Source organism: Corella eumyota, chromosome 3, assembly GCF_963082875.1.
Source record: "Corella eumyota chromosome 3, kaCorEumy4.1, whole genome shotgun sequence".
Lineage (NCBI taxonomy): Eukaryota > Metazoa > Chordata > Ascidiacea > Phlebobranchia > Corellidae > Corella > Corella eumyota.
This window is the reverse complement of record NC_137492.1, coordinates 14,143,469-14,147,775: the sequence shown is the minus strand read 5'-3', so window position 1 is coordinate 14,147,775 and position 4,307 is coordinate 14,143,469. Positions and strand designations below refer to the sequence as shown.

Genomic DNA, 4,307 nt, shown 5'->3' with positions numbered 1-4,307 from the left:
TCACCCACTAATAGGGAACGTGAGCTGGGTTTAGACCGTCGTGAGACAGGTTAGTTTTACCCTACTGATAAAGGGTTGTTGCGATAGTAATTCTGCTCAGTACGAGAGGAACCGCAGATTCAGACATTTGGTTCATGTGCTTGGCTGATAAGCCAATGGTGCGAAGCTACCATCTGGGGGATTATGACTGAACGCCTCTAAGTCAGAATCCCGCCTAGGAAGCGACGATAAAGTTGTGTCTTGCCGTCGAGAGGCAAAGTTAGGCGGCCACCGGGCCGCTGGCAATGCCGGATACTTGTCTAACACGGGCGCGGCAAGCGTCGCCCCGAAACGGGTAAAGCTTTCTGCTCGAGTGGCGGGGTGCTAAATCATTTGCAAACGACCTAGATGAAGATCGCGGTGTCGTAATCACTAGAGCAGTATTCTCACTGCGATTTGTTGAGAGTAAGCCGCAAGATCTATCGATTTGTCCGCGAACGGGCGGGCGCACGGCGACTTCGACCTCTGGTCGGAGTTGCTTTTTTTTTCCACTTTTTTTTCAAAGTACTTGGTATTTTTTACGGCGACTTCGACTTCAGGTCGGAGTTGCTTTTTTTTTCAACTTTTTTCTGGGGTACTTCGTTTGTTTTACTGCGACTCTGACCTCAGGTCGGAGGCCATTCGAAGAATTGTCGAGTACCGTTCGAGCTTGAATAACACAAGTCCGGCGACTTTCGAAAATCGCCCGGGCAAAGGCGCACGACATCGGCCGACGCCCGATAAACAATTTCCCGCACAGAAACGCACGTTTTGGAAAATTGTCGAAATTCGACATGTTTGCTACCTTTGTCGCGAGACCAGCCCACCGGCGCGCGCGTAAAAAACACAAGTCCGGCGACTTTCGAAAATCGCCCGGACAAAGACGCACGACATCGGCCGACGCCCGATGAACAATTTCCCGCACAGAAACGCACGTTTTGGAAAATTGTCGAAATTCGACATGTTTGCTACCTTTGTCGCGAGACCAGCCCACCGGCGCGCGCGTAAAAAACACAAGTCCGGCGACTTTCGAAAATCGCCCGGACAAAGACGCACGACATCGGCCGACGCCCGATGAACAATTTCCCGCACAGAAACGCACGTTTTGGAAAATTGTCGAAATTCGACATGTTTGCTACCTTTGTCGCGAGACCAGCCCACCGGCGCGCGCGTAAAAAACACAAGTCCGGCGACTTTCGAAAATCGCCCGGACAAAGACGCACGACATCGGCCGACGCCCGATGAACAATTTCCCGCACAGAAACGCACGTTTTGGAAAATTGTCGAAATTCGACAAGTTTGCTACCTTTGTCGCGAGACCAGCTTCCCTGTATACTATGAGGGAAGACGTCGTTGTGGCGAAATGAGCAAATTGGCGATGCGGTTGTCGGTTGAAGGTATTTGGTGACAAAACGATGTGGTGTCGTGCAGGCGATGTGCGCTTTTGGGCAGACTTGATGCTGACCCGCGAAGGCGTCGTAGCTAGCAGCGAGGCTCTGAACGTTGGACGGAAAAAATTAAGTAGCAAATACGAGTTTGTGTTTCGGCGCGCGACCACGGCCTCGGGCCGTAGTTGCGGTGGCCGGTGCGCACGCAAGTGATAGTTTTCTCGGTTCGCTTTTGTTGGGCGTTCCTGGTGTTGTATGCAAACGCAGCCCGCGCGCGGCTTCGCCCGAAAGGGCGTCTGGCCGGTGTCGACGGCGTCCAGATCGCGGCTTACGCCGGGTTTGAGGAGCTAAGCAAAAATAGTGATTGAGTAATACAGTGCGATACCGCGACGGGGAAAGCGAAAGACTCCGTTCGCGTATTTTGTCGGCCGATAGTTACCTGGTTGATCCTGCCAGTAGTCATATGCTTGTCTCAAAGATTAAGCCATGCATGTCTCAGTACGAACTTGCGTACGGTAAAACTGCGAATGGCTCATTAAATCAGTCGTGATTCATTTGATCGTAAATTTTACTTGGATAACTGTGGTAATTCTAGAGCTAATACATGCAAAAAGCGCCGACCTTGCGGGAGGCGCGCCTTTATCATATCAAAAACCTGCCGGGCTTCGGCTCGTCTTGTTGGCGACTCGGGATAACTTTGCTGATCGCACGGTCTTGCACCGGCGACGGATCATTCAAGTGTCTGCCCTATCAACTTTCGTCGGTACGGTATCTGCCTACCGAGGTTCTTACGGGTAACGGGGAATCAGGGTTCGATTCCGGAGAGGGAGCCTGAGAAACGGCTACCACATCCAAGGAAGGCAGCAGGCGCGCAAATTACCCATTCCCGACGCGGGGAGGTAGTGACGAAAAATAACGATACAGGACTCTAACGAGGCCCTGTAATTGGAATGAGTACACTGTAAAAATTTTAACGAGTATCCATTGGAGGGCAAGTCTGGTGCCAGCAGCCGCGGTAATTCCAGCTCCAAAAGTGTATATTTAAGTTGTTGCGGTTAAAAAGCTCGTAGTTGGATTTTGGGCGCAGGCGTTCGGTCCGTCGCAAGGCGTGCACTGTTCGTTCTGGCTTTACCTCCGGTTTTCCGTCGGTGCTCTTGACTGAGTGTCGGCGGCGGCCGGGACGTTTACCTTGAAAAAATTAGAGTGTTCAAAGCAGGCGCTTCGCCTGGATAGTGTTGCATGGAATAATGAAATAGGACCTCGGTTCTTTTTTGTTGGTTTTCGGAGCGCGAGGTAATGATTAAGAGGGACGGACGGGGGCATTCGTACTGTGCCGTTAGAGGTGAAATTCTTGGATCGGCGCAAGACGAACGACTGCGAAAGCATTTGCCAAGAATGTTTTCTTTAATCAAGAGCGAAAGTCAGAGGTTCGAAGACGATCAGATACCGTCCTAGTTCTGACTATAAACGATGCCAACTAGCGATCGGGGGGCGTTATTTTGACGACCTCTCCGGCAGCTTGCGGGAAACCAAAGTCTTTGGGTTCCGGGGGAAGTATGGTTGCAAAGCTGAAACTTAAAGGAATTGACGGAAGGGCACCACCAGGAGTGGAGCCTGCGGCTTAATTTGACTCAACACGGGAAATCTCACCCGGCCCGGACACAGCGAGGATTGACAGATTGAGAGCTCTTTCATGATTCTGTGGGTGGTGGTGCATGGCCGTTCTTAGTTGGTGGAGCGATTTGTCTGGTTAATTCCGATAACGAACGAGACTCTGGCTTGCTAAATAGTTACGCGGCCTTCCCGGCCGGCGTTTAACTTCTTAGAGGGACTAGTGGCGTTTAGCCACACGAGATTGAGCAATAACAGGTCTGTGATGCCCTTAGATGTTCGGGGCCGCACGCGCGCTACACTGACCGGATCAACGTGTGTTCGCCTTGGCCGAAAGGTCTGGGTAACCCGATGAACCCCGGTCGTGCTAGGGATAGAGAATTGAAATTATTTCGCTTGAACGAGGAATTCCCAGTAAGCGCGAGTCATTAGCTCGCGTTGATTACGTCCCTGCCCTTTGTACACACCGCCCGTCGCTACTACCGATTGAATGGTTTAGTGAGGTCCTCCGATTGGGCCCGGGCTCGACTGGCGACGGTTGGGTCTTGGCCCGAAAAGACGATCTAACTTGATTACTTAGAGGAAGTAAAAGTCGTAACAAGGTTTCCGTAGGTGAACCTGCGGAAGGATCATTAGCGCGAGAAAAAAAATCGAAGAGCGAAAGAGCAAACACCGGGACGGCGACGTGCCTCGGCGCGTCCGCCGCCCCGCGATCAGGAACTTGTTTTGTCGGCGTCGAGTGCCCGAAGGCTTCATGCGGTGCGCGGGCTTGTCGCACTATTTGTTGCGACCGCGACCCGCTCGGCGTCACGCGATTTTTTCAGCCGGATGGCGAATCGAGGTTAGGAATCGAAGAGCGAAAAGCAAACAAACAAACGATGGCTCTTGGCGGTGGACCACTCGGCTCGCGAGTCGATGAAGGACGCAGCAAGCTGCGTGATTTAATGTGAATTGCAGAACACATTGAGCATTGACGATCTGAACGCGTATTGCGGCCTCGGGTTCATCCCGGGACCGCGTCCGTCTCAGGGTCGCAGAAACGACAACGGCCGGCGGGATCGGCTCCGCGACGGCTCGGCTCGCGTGCGTATGCCCGGCGACGGGCAATCGCCGCTCGGTTGAAGGTGGAAAGTTTTGGTATTCGGGCTCGCGTCAGCGATGCGTGGCGGCCGGCGAGCCGCGCCGCGTCCGCTTGCCGCCCGAGTCGCAACGACGGCGCTGTCGACCTCGAGCTGGGGGCCTCGACGCGTCGGTCGCGATTCGCGCAGGGCGAGTAGGAGCCGCGGGGCG

The 4,307-nt window shown here is 53.5% G+C and overlaps 2 non-coding genes and 1 pseudogene across 2 annotated transcripts; all 3 read left to right on the top strand.

Moving 5' to 3' along the window:
• The window catches only part of LOC145748839 (large subunit ribosomal RNA), a 3,911-nt pseudogene extending 3,441 nt beyond the window's left edge, over positions 1 to 470 (top strand).
• A 1,372-nt stretch (positions 471 to 1,842) lies between these two features.
• On the top strand, positions 1,843 to 3,652 carry LOC145747392 (small subunit ribosomal RNA). Its single transcript, XR_014282123.1, has one exon. It is a non-coding gene; the product is annotated as a small subunit ribosomal RNA (ribosomal RNA).
• Positions 3,653 to 3,897: 245 nt separating this feature from the next.
• On the top strand, positions 3,898 to 4,051 carry LOC145746548 (5.8S ribosomal RNA). The gene has a single exon (XR_014281330.1). It is a non-coding gene; the product is annotated as a 5.8S ribosomal RNA (ribosomal RNA).
• The last annotated feature ends 256 nt before the right edge of the window (positions 4,052 to 4,307 follow it).